Source organism: Tupaia chinensis, unplaced genomic scaffold, assembly GCF_000334495.1.
Source record: "Tupaia chinensis unplaced genomic scaffold, TupChi_1.0 Scaffold000288_2, whole genome shotgun sequence".
Classification (NCBI taxonomy): domain Eukaryota; kingdom Metazoa; phylum Chordata; class Mammalia; order Scandentia; family Tupaiidae; genus Tupaia; species Tupaia belangeri.
The window spans coordinates 3823186-3841822 of NW_006159773.1; the positions used below are offsets into that span (position 1 = coordinate 3823186).

General features: G+C 37.1%; 1 protein-coding gene and 1 pseudogene across 1 annotated transcript in view; one reads left to right on the forward strand and one right to left on the reverse strand.

Moving 5' to 3' along the window:
* The window catches only part of CPA6 (carboxypeptidase A6), a 371754-nt gene that overhangs the window by 117747 nt on the left and 235370 nt on the right, over window positions 1–18637 (reverse strand). The window lies entirely within an intron of this gene.
* LOC114008108 (uncharacterized) lies at window positions 17590–17708 on the forward strand (annotated as a pseudogene).

The following is an 18637-nucleotide window of genomic DNA, read 5'->3' on the forward strand; positions in this document are numbered from 1 at the left end:
GCTGAGGGAAAGAATGTAAATTAAGTTACAAAAAAAAAAAAAGTTTCAGAAAAAAAAATCCATTCGATGACCGTAGTAAGATAAATAGCCCCAGCTAGGTGATACTTTATAGGATGCCTAAAGTTAGACTTGTGTTCATGGAAATGCATATATCAGCTGTATTTGCTATGAAAATATTTAATTAAGATCTTTAGTAATTCAATAAAAAAATGGGGGGAAACTGTATAGAAAGTAAACATAGATACCAGAGACAGTGTGGGAAGAGTGGGAGAGGGCAGAGGGTAAGAGACAGGGAATCAAAGATGGGGGGAAAAAAGCAAAACATACAGGAAATAAGAAATGGGAAATTATTTGTTGACAATAACATGTGCTTGATTGAGACAATATACAGTGTACTCTGGATGGAAAATCTCATTTTGTATACTGTAATGATGTACAGTGAATGAATGTAAATAAATAAATTTAAATAAAAAAATAAAATGAACTTGTTTAAAAAATTATGTTGCAATATTTATGATACACAAATTGCTTATTATTTTAAAAAGTTAAAGTATTTTTAGTGAGTAGACTGTAAAGTAGAAGAAATAAAGAAATGTATCAATAAACATAGTAAATAAAGAGATTGCATTCTCTTAAAAGAGCATTATATTAAATTAAAAAATCCTCAAGTGCTGGTTACAGGAGACACATATAACAGAATGGTTGAAAATAAGACAATGGAAATAAATAAGCTGCTAAAGAAGAAAAAGCTTGTATAGTTATATTAATAGCAAATAAAGCATTAGGGCAAAATCATTTTTAAGGGCAACGTATCTATATATATAGTATACATTGGGTCATTGGGAAAGCCATGATGCATTTTTGCATATAAAAACTTAGGAAAATACATCATAACTTTCCCAATGACCTAATAAATCAATCTTTATATATAGGGTTTATACATGTCCATATGTGTGTACATATATGCACATACATATGTGAATTTATATATACTAATACAACATTCAATTTAGAGGTTTTTGCCTTAGGGCATATGTACTTGCGAGAGAGAGGGAGAATCAGTGAAAGAGAAAGTGAGAAATCACCCTCTGATGGGATGGCAATGCTGCAATCCCTTCTCCATTTTTATCCTGGGATCTTGGGCATACATACACATGCACCTGGAATGATTTTGAAACCACCAGGTCTGGGACTCAAACCATGGTCCACCATGTGGGATTCCAGTGACATAACTGCTATGCCATTTGTTGGCCTTGCAACAGTCAATTTAACAGGAAGATATAAATTTTATTAAGATGAATGCACCCAATATTGATAAACAACAGCACCAAAATATAAATAGAAAAATTAACAGTATCATAAGAGTTGTAACTTGTAAATCTTCAGTAACTGAAAAATCAAATAGACTCTAAGCATATGTAGCATTATTATAATTGACCCAATACCAGGCTACAAAACAACTTTGAACAAGTGTCAGAATTGATTTCAAACAAATGTTCTTTGATTACAGTATAATTTTGCAATCAATGATAAAACTATATTTAGGAATTGAAAAACAGGGTTTTAAATAATTTGTGGATTAAAGACAACACTGTAGTGAAATTAGAACCAAATCACAATTAAGTATAACATTTCAAAGAGAAAGATATATGATTTTAAATGCTCATGTTCCAAAAGACTAAAGATGGAAAACTAGTGATTTATATGTCTAAATAAAGAAATGAGAGAAGAACTGCACAAAAGAAAAATAGAAGACAGAGCATAATAAAGATGTAGGATAATGAATAAAAATGGAAAACAAAAGGAATAGCAAGGATCAACAAAACAAAAAATTGGTCTTTGAAACACATTTTAAATAGAAAAATCGTTAGTAAATTTGCTTGAGAACAAAAGATGAAGATTCAAATGACCAATATTAGCAATGTGAAAGTGACATAAGTGTGGATTCATAAAAAAAAAAAAATCACTGTAAGTGGTCTTAAGACACTATATTGGGCTGTTGGAAAGTCATGATACATTTATTGCATAGAAAGACAGAAAAATACATCATGACCTTAGTGACAACCTAATAATTGAAAACTTAAGTGAAATAATTTCCTTAGAAAACATAACTTCCTAAAATAGAACTTTGCAAAATTGGCTGTTCTTAAATTCATAACTTATTGTCCCTCTTCTAATATCTTGTAGTCACTAAATGAGTATCATGAAATTCATATTTCATTGCTCTTTTTTTTTTCTTCTAAATTTTATGGGTAGAGAAAAGTGGGTGTTGATAGCAACAGGCACGGGGCATTTGGAAGTTTCTGAGGCCAAGTTCATTGCCTCTAATAGGTATTTAGATGTGTACTTGTAAGTGTAATTCCTAACCCTCCTGAGTCCTTCTTCTAGCTAAACAATAACGCAATAGGAATTGGACTTCATTTAAGTAAGATTTTCTTTAGATAGTAATAAGATGGTCCTCTTCATCACTCCTTTCTTTATTTTTTAAATAATTTCATTATTTTTTCATTTGATCAGAGAGAGAGAGAAAGTGAAAAAGCAAGCCACCAAGTCCAGGTCCAGGTCCAGGCCATATTCGGCCATGTGGGAGTCCATCGCCTTAATCACCACACCACCTCCAGCCCGTTACTCTTATCTCTAAGTGGAACTAAAAATATTTCATTATGCAACTGAGCACATCCTGAATGACATAGTAGGTAAAAGGGACTATTTGCCCTCATGATCCTATCTTCATTTCTATTATATCTTGGAATCAGATAATCATCTGCCTAGGATGAAAAATGGCCATCACTAGATGGGGGAAGAATCAGAAAGATTAGACAAATTTAAAAGAAACTATGGTTATTTTGAATTGAAGATAACTGTTGACCTTAAAAAGATGAAGAAATTTCAAGGGTTCTTCTAATTAATATTTTAAAATAACCAAGAACATTTATTCCTGAAACTCTAGTTTGATTTGTATGACTGCCTTTTGCACAGTTTTAGAAAGTTACGAATGATTAACTAATAAATGAATGAATTTCTAGATTAATTCAGGCTCCAGATGTCAGCTGTCCTATCATCTCTCAGGCTGCTGTAGTATCCATGCAGGAAGCTTTTATTTTTTACCTATATCTACTCTGATTGCAGAACTGAGTTTGCTTCAAAAGCATTACTGAGCAATGCAGACTTTGGTGAATATTTTATAAGGACGATAAAGTAGGAAATTCAGGTTGCATTCTTCTCATGTTGTAGGCTTTTCACTCTTGCTGAAAGAAGTTGGTGAAGGGATCCAGGCTGCAAATGGCTAGTAACTACCCAGTAGGAAAATTAGTCATTATTTATCAATTGCTCAGGCTGTACAGGTGTGTGTAGGCTTAACACACACACATAGCTCTCCTCCTGATCCCTGCCAACTGTTGTAGAGATCCTGGTTACAAACCTACCTATACCTAAGATGCAAATACCTGTATTTTCCTGAATCTCTATTCAGATAATAGATGTGTTGGGTTGTTGGAAAAGTCATGATGCATTTTTGCATAGAAAAATATGTTGTGACTTTTCTGACAACCTAATACATTGCAGGTTAATGTCTCAGGTGTGATATCTGCTGCCGTATCAGGTAGCACTTGCCTAACTGTATTTTTGTACTGTCTTCCCTCACCCACGACCTGTTATGAGGGTGTAACAGACACTAAATAATACCTGCTTTGAAAAATATATGGTGAGACAATCATGATCTATTATGTCCATTTGTATTATTTGGCAAGAAACCACACACATATCAGTGCTTCTCAAACTTTAGAGAACATTAGACTCCCCTGGATATCTTGACAAAATGAAGATTTCTGGGAATTACTACCAGCTAACCTCATGTCAAGTGTTCTGGGTTGGGTCTGAGGGAATCTTCTTTAACAAGCCCATTGGGCAATTTTGAAGTCATTGGTTTTGGGATCATGTTTTATGAAAGTCCTCTCTATTTAAAGATTGCTCTTTAAAGAGCAGTAGCCATTATTGACATATTGATACCAAATCTAGCTATAGTTTTGAAGACATCAAAACTTTTCTCTGCTTACTTTTGTATATCAAGAAGCCCTTAGTAGCACTTTACGAGATTCTCAATGACTCTTTGTGAAAGGTTAGTCTAGCACTAGTTTCAGAGGAAAACTCAGTATTTGACTGCATATAATTTGCAGAGGTTTTCATGAGGGGATAGGAAATTAAGTTGACTCAAATCTATGTTAGAAACTTTTCCAGAAAATGTTTAAATGCAAGTATAGTCTATTCAGGTAGAATGTGTAGTTCTGTAATTCAAAGCAGTTTTGACATGATTTGTAATATTGAAATAATACTGGGGCCGGCAGGTGGTGTGGTGGTTAAGGGCACTGGACTCCCACATGGCCTACTGTGGTTCGAGTCCCGGACATGGTGGCTCGCTTTCTCACTTTCCCTCTCTCTCTCTTTCTCTGTCTGTCTCTGATCAAACTGAAAAATAAAGTTCAATAAAATAAATCTTAAAAAAAAAGAAATAATACTGAATTTGCATTGGTTTAGACATGAATTGCCCAGCCTATCAACCTTTTACACTGCCAAGTAATAGCAGCTGAACATCAAGCATACTGATGCAGTGGAGCACATGAAGGCACAGAGGGATATACAACCCCACTCTCTACTTAACCCCTGCTCTCTTGGAGCAGCTTGGCCGCCTCTCTGCCTTGCAAGTACCTTTTGCTTGGTTTGCCTTGAACTTCTGAATGTTGTCCTTATTGCTACAAAACTCAGTGGCTTCAGCCCTCTTGTCATCTCTTTCTATCAAGCTATTGCTATTTACTGTAAAATGCTTATATTTAACATACCCCTATTAACTCTTATGTTATAAATTTATCACATTCCTTAAACTGTTCTAATATTTTATTAGGGTTTATCAGTGTTGTTACTATTCTGCTTATAAAGTGGCATAGGTTTGAGTGGTCTGCCACTAAACCAATTTTTCTAAAAATTCTCTTATTTTGGTATGTAATATAGAATGGAAGATTTTTTTTTGGAATGCATATAGTGCATTATTGCAAAAAAAACCCCACTTATATTTTCAAACAAAAAGAAATGGTCACCTGTTTACATGCTGTTTCAAATAATTTATGCTTTTGTTTTTCTCCTTGAAGAGGAAGGCTGAAGAATGGACAGTGTGTGGCTTTGAATTTGGAATCATCAAATAATGCTTTTCTCACCACATCAAGGGGTTTGGATTGTGAATCACATAACTTCTCATGGCAGCAGATATATCATTCTTAGTTTAATCCCACTTTAGTTTATATGCCTGTAAATTGGATGTGGTGCTCAATTTCTATCTGACAAATATATGGTTAAAGACACAAGAATACGACTAGGAGCTATATGAAAAAAAAAAAAAAAAAAAAAAAAAAAACATGGGAAGAAACAGGTGAATTTCCTTGGGAGATCTTGAATTTCTGAGGTACCCATTAGGGGCCTGATGGTTTATTTTTGTGTAATACATAACAAAACAAACTTTTACTCCATTATTAGCCACTTTTTTTTAATTGCCAGAGGGTATGTGCACTCATGAGACAGACTGAGAGAGAGAGAGAGAGAGAGAGAGAGAGAGAACATGCACCTTTCCAAAGCGACCTGGTCCTTGCTCCTGCAATCTTTCCCCCTCATTTCTTCATCCCACCAGGATCCTAGGCATGTATGCACTCACACCTAGCATGTTTTTCAAGCTGCAATGGTTTGAATTCAAACCATGTTCATCCAGATGGGATCCAGCTCCCTATGCACAGGGTTTAATAACCATGCTAGGACATTGGCTCCTGTCTTGGCTATGTTTAAGTGCACAGTTTGGCAGTGTTAACTATATTCAGGCTGTGGTGAAATAGATCTCCAAAACATTTTCATCCATATTCATAAACAACAATTCCTACTTTCTTCCTCTCCATTATCATCATTATTATTATTATTATTTTAAATTCTTGACCATTTGCCTATCAAGCAGGTGGTGACTGGATGACTATCTAAAATGGCCTTTAGTTTGCAGAGTCATAAAAAATTTAGAGGCCCAAGGGAATGAAATTTTTGAGATAAATCCAGAAAAAGGAAGAAACATACCTAATGCTGAGTAGAAATGTGGTCAGGATATACTGTCAGGATCCCATAAATACAAATGCACAATTAATGGGAAGGAACTCTGATGGATATTGAGCCAGTCAGAGGATTTTCATGGCTACTCCTGAGCTTCCATTGTTTGCACAGTAGTCTCAAGGCCCAGGAAACAGCACTAATTAGGAGTGGGCTACCCTGGCAAAGGCTTTCCTATTATATGGATAAATCATGAAGTCAAAAGGGCACTGTGCAGCTCATATGCCAAAACCAGATGCCCCTCCTCCTGGAGGAGTTTACTCTTTCTGAATAACCTCAGTGGAGAGTTCTTTAGGGATATTTAGATGACCTTTTCTTTGATATATCAGGCTACTTTACGTTTTGTTATGTTTCTAGTTTGGATAATTTTATCAAGACACCAAATGTGCTGCATGTATTTTGATGTTAATCACTGCTTCTGTCATGTCACTCTCATATGCAACTCCAAACTTTCTCCCATTAACCTCCACCCGGGTCCATGCAGAGCTCACTGTTACTTCTCCATATCTACAATGATATAAATGAGACTCTCTGACCTTCTTTATCCTGCAAACTATTTGCAGATATTTTAGAACCATTTTTCTGGCCATCAAAGACATGTATTGCCAAATAATTTTAGAGCTTGTTTGATTCATATCTTCTAAAAAAAGACTTCTGCCTATATAATTAAATCCTATTTTATATTTTTAGAACGAAATAGTGACCTAATTAATTACTACAGCATATAACACATTTTAGAATATTTTATAATTATAAAGCACCGAGTTATATTTAAGTGATTTTTTTCTTGTAACTACATCATAGCTTTTTAAAATCATAGATAAACCAGAATTATGTATTTATATACATATTTACAGAATAACAGATGTGTAATGTAGAAAAGTTCATCTTATTCAAAATTCAGTTGATTAATTTCTCTATGAAAATCTCTGTTTCTCTCATATTTTCCTTCGAGTTGAGAGGTTTATCATGGACATACTCCAATTATAAGTCTAAAAATCACCACTGATAAATTTTCCTGGTCTATCTTCTAAGGGGCCCCCAGTAGATTCTCTCTATGAAATGTTCCTTAAACTTTCCCCCATTGCCTGAAACTCAACTTTTCCCACTTGATCTATTTCATTGTGCTGCTAACTGATATTCCTGGCCCTAGTATCTCCCTTTATCTATCTGTTTCCTTCTATAGTTGTTACAATTACCTTTTAAAAATTCAGATACCTACTGAAAAATCTCTAATGTCATCTACTATGTGGAGGATAAAGTCCTAACTTCTTAGCAGTACATTCAAGGACTTGGGAAACACACCTTTTCAACATCACCTCCCCCAGTCACTCACATGGATGGAGTCCTCACTCTGCTTTCATCGCTAACAAGACAGATTCTTTACTGAAAAATTATTTAATGCTATGATTTGAATGTGTTCCCCCTAGCCACAAGTTAGAAACTTAATCTCAATGCAACTGTGTTGGGAGGTGGGCCTAACGGGTGGTATTTAGATCATGAGGACTCCACCCTCATAAACGGATTACACTGATTATAAAAGGGCCTGAGATTGCAAGTTTTATTTTTTGTTCTCTCTCACCTTCTCTTTGCCTTTCTACCATGGGATATCACAGCAAGAAGGCTGCTCACCAAATTCCAACTCCATGGTCTTGGACTTTTCAGCCTCCAGGACCATGAACCTCCCAAAAATCTCTTCATTATAAATTACCCAGTTTATTATAGCAGCACAAAATGAACTAGAACTTTCTATCTTCCTTATTATCTCTCTCCCACCCCTAAATATAGCTAATGTGAGGTGGATCCAGGGTTTGTGGAAACTTGAGGCTTACACAATGTTGGAGGTCCAGTGTGAGAAGAAGAGGATACAACTCTGATTAGAAAAATGGAAATGAGACCTTGGAAGGGATCAAGCAAGAGGGCATGGTTTTCCTCCTAGTAAATTTGCCCCTGAATTATGGCTCAATTACTTTTTTTTTTTTTTTGAACTATTGCTTATTAAGCTCTCTCCCTCAGTCAGAATAACTAGCTTAGGATGTGCTCAAGAAAGTTGTTGAATTAGAACCCAGTCAGTGATGTGGTGGTAAAACACAACACTCTGCAAGGCAGACCCACATGGGAAGGTTCCAGGTTCATGTCTAGAGACCTTCCTGAGTATGTCAGGCATGCATAGGCCCATGATCCAAGGCTGACTGAAGGATTAGCCTGTCAAGATCCTGTTAGGAATATTGCTTCTCTGTCTCTCTGTGTATCTTTTTCTTGGGAGAAAGAAATAAGACAGCTTGCTGGTATAGTCAAAGGTGCTAGAGGCCACATGGCCAATTATGGGTTTAGATTCCCCAGTCCAGTCAACTTGAAACGTGCCAGGTATATGTACAGGCACTCTAGATCCTAATGAGCTGGAGGACTAGGGAAAACAGAATTGTGGCATCATGAGACCCTGTTGAGGTTCTTCTTTCTCTCTCATGTCTACCCACACACTATTATAAATAAAAATAAATAAACTCAGAAAAAGACTGTCTCTTAAAAAAAAAAAAAGATTTGTGGAATTAAAGAATGTAATCTTACTCTTCCAGCCCAGCAGCAGTGGCACAGGCAGTAGGGCACCACTGTGTGATGCTGGAGGCACATAGGAGGTTCACTTTCTAGGCCAACCTGAACACACCGGGTACAATGACACAAGCCTGTGATCGTGACTAGCTGAGAGGCTGAGGTGGAAGGACTGCAGCATGGCAGGACCTTCTCAAGGGTGTCTGTTTCTTTGTTTCTTTCTCATTCTCATAAATAATGAAAGATGTATTCATCCCCAAGGCTTGCTCTAATGTCACCTCTCTGAATAGTCTTCCTTAACTTTCCCAGTTATTTTCTGTTTCTTCCCTTTTCTGCAGTCATTTGTAGATGTATTTACTGTGGCACTTCAACACTGCGTGGTATTTATTTTTAATTCATGTGCATCAGTAGTTCTCAGCCCTCAGTGTACACCAGAATTAGTTTGAAGATCTTGTTAAAGCAGTGACTGCTGCATCCCTTTTTCAGAGTTCCTGATTCGGTAACTCTGGGGTGAGTTTTAAGAATTTACATGTCTGACAAACTCTCAGGTGTTGCTGTAGCCATGTTCTATAGGAACTATATCCTGGGGACCAGCAGGTGGCGTGGTGGTTAAGGCGCTGGACACTCCCACATGGCTGACCACAGTTGAAGTCCCAGACCTCAAGTCCCAGACCTGGTGGCTTGCTTTCTCACTTTCTCTCTCTCTCTCTCTCTCTTTCTCTCCCTCTCTATCTCTGTGTGTGTGTGTGTCTGGTCAAATTAAAATAAATAAATGAATGAATGAATACAATTAAATAAAAATAATTCTTTTTTTAAAAAAAGGAACTACATCCTATTTATTCTAAGCACATTTCTGGTACATGGTAGGTGTTTATATGTGTGTGTACGTGTGCGTGTGCGTGTGTGTGTGTGAGAAAGAGCATTAAGATAAGCATATTATAAATTTTTAACTTTCTGCTATAATTTTAAACTTGCTGCCTTTTAACTATAATTTGTTAACAAGTCACAAATTATAGTCTTATACATAGTCTTTAAAAATTGAATTCTCTATTAATAATTAACAATATTTACTGAGTGATTATATGTTACTTCAAAAATTAATAATACATAATTCTTGTTCTTAGTCCACATTGTAAAATGAAGGAAGAAAAATAAACAGACTTTAAAGATTCAGACTATTTCCAAGGTTACATAGCCTATATGGCAGCAGTCCCCAACCTTTTTGGCACCAGGAACTAGTCTAGTCTAGAAGACAATTTATCCACAGACCAGGAGTGGGGGTGGGTAGGATAGTTTTGGGATGATGTAAGTACATTGCATTTATTGCATACTTTATTTCTATTATTAATACATTGCAATATTTAATGAAATAATTACGCAACTCTCCGTAATACAGAATCAGCGAGAGCTTTGAGATCGTCTTCCATTAGATAGTCCCATCTGGGGGTGTTGGGAGATAGCAACACCCAAAATGTATTACTTAAGTCCAGTCTACTCTATAATCTCATTTTGATTGCTGTTACTGCAGAAAACCCTGTTTAACAAAGATACGATGTTGGACAGAGAAGCAGGCTTTTCAGTGCTTTTGTGCAATCTCAAGATATTCTACCTTGGTTTTAATCTAGAACATATGGAGATTTGAAGTTGTTCTAAAACATGTTTTTAAGGTTACCATTATTTGTGATCTCAAGCTATTGATCCTCTTCTAGCATAGATAAAATTGATTCACCTGGCTTATTCACAAATGGGTCACAGATCCATTCCTTCCAAGTTCAGGGATATATTGTTGTTGGAAAGTAATCCTCACACTCTTGAAAGCTGAGATCATGCACCAGGTGAGAGAAAGAAGGTCCTGGACCAATCTCTTACAAAATCTTTGCTAATGTTTGAAACATATCAAAAATCCCAACATTCACTCATCACCCCCATAATCCTAGCTTGGCTTTGATTGCAGCCTTTATCTGCCAACCTGAACATAGTTGTCATTCTATCCTGATGTGACAGATTGAGTTTGCTAAGAAGATTGAATATGTCTTGCAAGTAAGCAAGCTTTGTGACCATTCTGTGTCTCTGAAATGTGCTGCTAGTGGCAACTGCTTTTTTTTGAGAGGTTTTTCTTATAGGGTGCATGCGCTTGCCAGACAGACAGACAGAGACAGAGAGATAGAAAGTGAGAAATCACTCCCCATGGGGGATGGCCACACCGCAATCCCTTCTCCTCCTTTCTCCTCTCAGGATCTTGGGCACGCATGCACACATGCCCGACGTGATTTAAGCTGCTGGGTCTGGGACTCGAACCATGGTCAACTACATGGGAGTCCAGCAACAGAGCCATTACACTAACTGTTGGTCCGCTGGCAACTGTTTTTCTAAAAGAAATTTCTGGAGTGGCCTTGTAACTCAAAATGTCTAGCCAGTGATCTACCTTTAGAAAGCCACCTCACTTCTGTGTATAAGAGAAGACATGTGTGTTCTGCATACATCTCCTCACAAAGCTGCATGAACAGATGTGAGTTAAGGGCATGTACTTTCATGGGATTCATAATTGTAATCACATCCTGCAAAACATTGTTAAGTTCAGCTGACATTTTTATGGCTGACTAGTATTTTGCTATGGATGACAAAGTGCCTAGAGTCCCATTCAGAAGCTATCTCTTTGATCTGAGTGGTGAAACAAAAAGCCATCCATGGGACCGCAATTGTCGTGATGGCTATGTTGCTGAACTCCCTTGTAGTCGACCGTGGTCCAAGTCCTGGACCTGGTGGCTTAAACTCACACCGTGTGTGTGTGTGTGTGTGTGTGTGTGTGTGTGCATGTCCAAGATGCCTATAGGAGAGTGGAGGAGAAAAAAAAAAAAAAAAAAAGAAAAAGAAAACTGTCCAGTCATGACAGCTGCTTTGTCAGTGCATATACCAAGACAAAATGGCCTGTTTAGTTGTCCTGATATTTAATCATTCGAAGACTTCTGTAGATCTGGTGTTGGTTGGCAACAAAAGAGCACATAATATATCCTCATGCACATTCTCTTGAAAAATAGATTGCAGGAAAACAAGCAATGTTATCTTACTGTCAACATTGGTAGACTTGTCAACCTGGATGTGTACCATGTGAATCACTAATCCTCTCAAACAATTGTGCTTCATTGACCTCTTCTATTTCATCAACTCATCTAGTTATGATGCTAGCTAAAAGAGAAAACTGTGTCACCTTTTGAACTGCAACCTCTCTTAAAAGTTCATGATATATGTCCTTAGCAGCAGTCAGGATCAACTTGTCGCCAATAGTAAAAGGCTTCTTAGCTTTGGGAATGCAGTTAGTTAGCCACAAAGAATGATGCTCTCAGTGCAGACACATTTGATGAAGTGGTGGCTTTCAATAATTGCTTCGATTCTTAGTATTTACATTTTTTTCTTTTGAAAAACTGCAAAGGCTTGTCTTTTAATGCAAGGTGCTTGGTCTTCATGTGGCGAAGTGGTTTTGAAGGTTTCATGGCTTTGTTGGCTAGTCAGTCGCCACAAAGCAGGCTTAGAGAATGTGAATCACCTGTTGCAATGAACCCATAATTTAAGTAGGACTTAGTATTTTATTTTAAATGCAGTGGAGTTTTTTGGTTGTTGTTATTTTCGTTGGCAGTCTTAGAGTCTTCTGCTGTCTCATCATTGGGTCTTCCCCTGTTTTCAAAGCTGTCCAGTGACATTTGTTGTTGTTTGTTTGTTTTTCCTCATTTTGGCTTTGGTTAACTTTGGACTTACCAAAACTGTGATGGAGATAAAAGCAGTGTTGGATAGAGGCGGTAAATAAAATAATGGGTGGGCCATGCACAGACTAAAATAAGTGTTGGAGTCTGACTTAAAGCCTGCCACCAGGTGCAGCTGTACAATAGACATAAATAAACCCACTTGCCACTATAAAGCCTGCCACCAGATGCACCTTTTAATTGTCACTTGTCACCTACTGACAGGGTTTTGATATGAGTCTGTAAGCAATTGATTCACTATGGTTTCTGTGCAGTCAAACCTAATGTTAATCAGCATTTGCAGCTGCTCCTCAGCACTAGCATTACTGCCTCAGCTCCACCTCAGATCCTCAGGCTTAGATTCTCATAAGGAGTGGGAAACCTAGATCTCTCACATGTATAGTTTGTAAGATGATCTGTGCTCCATGAGAATCTAATACCACCACAGATGTGACTGGAGGTGGAGCTCAGACAGTAATGGGAGTGTGGGGAGTGGCTGTAAATACAGATGAAGCTTTGCTCACTTGCCCGGCACTCACCTTCTGTGTGGCTCAGTTTTTTTTTTTTTTTTTTGGAGAGGTTTTTGCTATAGGGCGTGTGTGCTTGCCAGACAGACAGAGAGAGACAGAAAGCGAGAAATCACCCCCCATGGGGAATGGTCACGCCGCAATCCCTTCTCCTCCATTCTCCTCTCGGGATCTTGGGCATGCACGCACACGCGCCTGGTGTGAGTTTTAAGCCACCATGTCCGGGATGCGAACCGCGGTCGACTACGTGGGAGTCCAGCAACGTAGCCATTACGCTAACTGCTGGTTCCCTGTGTGGCTCAGTTTTTAACAGGCCACAGACTGGTACTAGTCCTTGGCCTGGGGACCCTTGCTATATGGCAAACAACATATTTAATGTCAAATTCCATGGTGTTTAGGATATACACAATGACATTGCAAATAATATAATTTTGAAAAAGCAGAGGATAATTAGAAAGTAGAGGTGAAGTGGAGCATAACATTAAGAAAATTTTATGAACAAAGGAAAATTAGTTCAACAAAAAAGGCTTTTAAAAATGTGAAGCAGGGCGTGGTGGCACCCGCCCTATGGTTAAAAATGTAAAGCAAAAATACTTGTACCCACAGAAATAATTAGAAATAGACTGATTTTTTTAATCTAAGGACTTAGATAATTTTCTGAGAAATAAAAGGAAGGAAAATAAAGAAAGAAAGAAGGATGCTTGAGAGAAAAAAAGTAAAGAGAGACGTTGAAAGATTATAGAGCTAGGGAATCTTAGTCATAGTATTATTTATTTTGTTTTTTTTAAACCATAATATTGGGATATGGTTGACATATAAAATACTGCACATATTTAATATTTGTAACTTGATTAGTTTGGGTATAAGTATACATCTGTGAAGCCATCATCTGTGATGCCATAAACATCACTTCCAAAGGTTTCCTCCTGACTTCTTTTTTTATTATTGTTGTGATCGGAACATTTAACACAAGCTCCATCTTCTTTGCTAAACTTAAGTACGCAATAAAATATTATTAACTATAGGCACTATGCTATAAAGTAGACTTCTAGGACTTAGTAGTTTTGCATAACTAAAATTTTGAGCCCTTTCACTAATATTTCCCCATTTCCTTCACCCCATCGCCTTTAACCAGCATTTTAGTCTTTGCTTCTTATTTTTACTATTTTAGATTCCTGATGAAAGTGAATTCATGTAGTATTGGTTCTGCAGCTAACTAACTTTCCTTAGCATAGTGTCCTCAAGGTTTTAAATTTTTCAAATGTATAAACAGCAAGATTTTCTTCTTTTTAAATGCTATATAGTATTCCATCATGCTATGATTTGAATGTGTCCCTCTAAAAGCATGTGTTGAAAACTCGACTCCCATTGTAACAATGTTGGGAAGTGGGACCTAATGAGAAGTGTTTAGGTTGTAAGGACTCTACCCTCATTAAGGAGTTAATGCTGATTTTAAAAGGATTTAAGGCTGAAAGTTTGATCTCTAGCTCTCACTTTGCCCTTTTATCATGTGATAACACAGTAAAAAGGTCCTCACCAGATTCTGACACCCTTATCTTAGACTTCCCAGTCTCCAGAACTATGAACCAATAAATTTTTGTTCTTTATAAATTAGCCAGTGAATGGTATTCTGAGATAACAGCATGAAATGAATCAAGAAACATTTCATGTATAAAAATGACATTTTTTTTTTGAGAGATTTTCACTGTAGGGCGCATGTGCTTGCCAGCCAGACAGAGACATAGAGACAGAAAGCGAGAAATCACCCCCCAGGGGGGATGGTCACGCCGCAATCCCTTCTCCTCCATTCTCCTCTCGGGATCTTGGGCACGCATGCACACGCGCCCGGCGTGAGTTTTAAGCCACCGGGTCCGGGACACGAACCGTGGTCGACTATGTGGGAGTCCAGCAACATAGCCATTACGCTAACTGCTGGTTCCCTAAAAATGACATTTTTTATTTTAAAAAAAATTATACATTTAATCACTATATGTCTTTACAGTGTATAACGTTGCTTTTGCCAGCATGAATACCATGCCTATCAGTCAAGACAAAGACATTATCATATACATTATCATCAGCAAATAACTTTTAATTTTTGTGTCAATTAAATATATTGTTTCTTTGTTCCTCTGTTCTCTAGCCTCCCTTCCTCTATGACCCACCCCCATATTTTCCCTATCATTACTATTTCTAGTATTTACAGTTGCCATCCCTGCTACTTTATTATTCAAACTTTCAGTTTCTGTTATATAGTGCAGACATTTGTTATATATTGAGTGGGGACATACAAAATTTGTCTTTCATACTCAGGCTTGCTTCACTTGGCATTAAGTTTTCCATATTCTTTCACTTTGTATGAAATGTCAGGGTCTCATTATCTTTTATGGCTGAGTGGTATTGCATAGAGTACATATGCCACATTTTTTCAATCCAATAATCTACTTTTAGACTTTGTGTTGATTCTATGTCCTAGCAATTGTAAATAATGATGAAATAAACATAGATGTGCAAGTGTTTTTCTGACTGAGGGCTTTTCTATTCTTTGGGGAAATACCTAAGAGTAAAATCATTGGGTCATATGGTAGTTGTATTTGTAGATTTCTGAGGAATCTCCATATCAGCTTCCACAGTGGTTGTACTAATTTGCATTTCTATTTACTTATTGTTTCTTTAGCTGTGCAAAAGCTTCTTAGCCTAATCTAGTCCTATTTGTCTATTTTCGGAACTATTGTCTGTGCTTTGGAGGTCTTCTTTAGGAAGTCTTTACCTACTCAAAGTTATCCAAGAATTTTTCCTTTGTTTTCCACTGGTATTTTTATAGTTTGAAGTTTTATGTTTAGATTCTCAATCCAGTTTGAGTTCATTTTTGTTAGTGTTGAAAGATAGGGGTCCAGTTTCATTCCACTGTAGGTGGATATCCAGTTCTCCCAGCACTGTTTGCTGAAGAGATTTTCTTTTTCCTACTGAATTGTCTTGTGCCCTTTGTCAAGGATCAGTTGGTTGTATGCTTTGGAGTTTATTTGGGGATTCTCAATTGTGTTCCGCTGGTCTACCTCTCTGTTTTTTGTGCCAGTACCATGCTGTTTTGATTATCACAGCTTTGTAATATGTTTTGAGGTCAGGAAGAGAGATGCCTCCTACTTTATTCCCCTTGCACAGTATTATTTTGGTGATATGGACCTTTATGATTCCAGACAAATTTTATGATTTTTTTTTCTGTTTCTGTGAGGAATATCTCTGGTAGTTTGATCAGATTTGCATTGAATTTGTAGACTAATTTGGGTAGGATTGATACCTTGATTATATTAATTCTTCCAATCCAGGAGCATAGGATGTTTTTCCACCTTTTTGTATCCCTTTTAATTTCTTTTCACGTATTTCATAGTTTTCCTTGTAGAGATTTTTGGCATCTTTGGTAAGGTTTATTCCTAGATTATCGTATTGGTTTTGTGGCTATTGTAAATGGGATTGCTTTCTTCAATTTTGTCTCAGTTTGTCCATTATTGGTGTATAAACATGCTATAGATCTTTGTATGTTGACTTTGTATCCTACCACTTTTCTAAATTCATTTATCACTTCCAGGAGAGGTCTTTTTTTTTTTTTTTTTGTGGATTCTTTGGATTTTCTATGTATGGCATCATATTATCTGAAAATAGAGATAATTTCATTTCTTCTTTTTCTTTTTTTTATAATTAATGTAGTTTATTACTAATGAGGTTGAGTGACTGACCCAGAGAAAGACAAGTGTGTTTTCAGGAGGCTGACTTGCAGTGGTTTCTCATATTTAGTTTTGAGAACAGGAGGGTTGTCAATCAGGTCCTTTACATTGGCCTGGCTCAAAAAGGTGGGATATCTAGAAGTGAAGGCTTGTAGGTTATAGATGAGTTTAAAATTCTTTTTTTTAATTTCTAATTTTATACATTCAGTCACTGTATATTACCACAGCTTGTGTAATGAATTTTTTCCAGCATAAATACATTATATAACAGTTCAGTAAAAGCTATTATCATACATGTAATCATCACCAGACAATCCTGTTTCTGTGTCCCATTAAATGTCTTGACTCTCTGTTATTCTTCTTGATTCCCTTTATTTATTTATTCATTTATTTATTTTTCTTCTTTTATTTCATTTTCTTTTATACATTCAATCACATTATTTAGCTTACAAAGTGAATATTTCAATATGTGAACATTTCTCCCCAATACAGTTGATAAAACTACAAAATATCTTCAACAGATAATACCACATTTCTTTGTCCCATTAGTGCTTTGCCTCCGTATTTTTCTTCTAAATGTCCTTCCTCAGATCCTACTCTTCCACACACATTATATCTGGTATTTATACCCATTTGCTGTGTTTGTATATCCTTTAGTCAATCAGTTTCAGTCATAGAGTGCAGACACCCATTACATATTAAGTGGGAAAATACAATGTCTCTCCTTCATAGTCTGGCTTGCTTCACTCAGCAATAGATCTTCCATATTCTTCCACTTTCTGTCAAAAGCCAGGTTTTTTTTTTAATGGCTGAATAGTATTCCATAGAGTACATGTGCCACAGTTTTTCAATCCATGCATTTGTTTCAGGGGCACTTGGGTTGGTTCCATGTCTTAGCAATTGTGAATAGTGCCGCAATATCAGCATGTTTCCAAGGGCTTTGGCTGCTGGTGGCCACGGGTTCTCCAAGAGCAAATGGAGGGACTGTGACAGCCCAGGTCACACCATACCTGCAGCTGCCACTCGCATTTCCTATAAACTCCGTGGAGTGCCGGGGACCCCGCGGCCCAGGCTGAGAGCGCTCAAGCCAGGCCTCCTCGGGGTTTCCATTGTGCAGGCACAGTTCCAAAGCCATCGGGGCCCTTTGCTCCCAGAGTGTTGGGACCGAGGCCTGTGTTCCTGGGAGCCAGCTCTGTAGAGCTGGGAGATACAGGAAGGGCAGCACAAGGAAAAGCAGAATTCCTGGTGGCAACAGCTAATGTAGCTCTAAGTGACCAATAAAAGAGTCTGGCAGTGAAAAGAAGAAAAAAAAGTGCCGCAATAAACGTCAATGTGCAACCACTTTTCCGATGAAGATTTCTTCTTTTCTTTGGGTAGATACCAAGAAGTGGGATTGCTGGATCATATTGTAGTTCTATTTGTAGATTTTTGAGGAATCTCCAAATTGTTCTCCATAGAGGCTGGACTAATTTATACTCCCACCAGCAGTGTAAGAGAGTTCCCCTTTCACCACACCCCCGCCAGCACTTATCATTTTTATTATTTTTTTTAATCTTAGACATTCTGACTGGGGTTAGGTGGTATCTCACTGTTGTTTTGATCTGCATTTCCCTTACAATGAGGGATGTTGAGCATTTTTTCTTATGCTTTTTGGCTATTCATATGTCATCCTTAGAGAGTGTTTCTTTTTTTTTTTTTTTTTTTTTTTTCAACTCATTCTCCCATCTTTTAATAGGGTTGATGATCTTTTTTTTCCAAACAGCTGCTTGAGTTCCTTGTGTATTCTGGTTATCAGTCTCTTATCTGATGCATAATATACAGAAATATTTTCCCATTCTGAGGGCTGTCGGTTCACACTAATTACTGTGTCTTTTGCCATGCAGAAACTTCTTAGTTTGATGTAATCCTACTTGTCTATTTTGGGGATTATCAACTGTGCTTTGGGGGTCTTATTTAAGAAGTCTTTCCC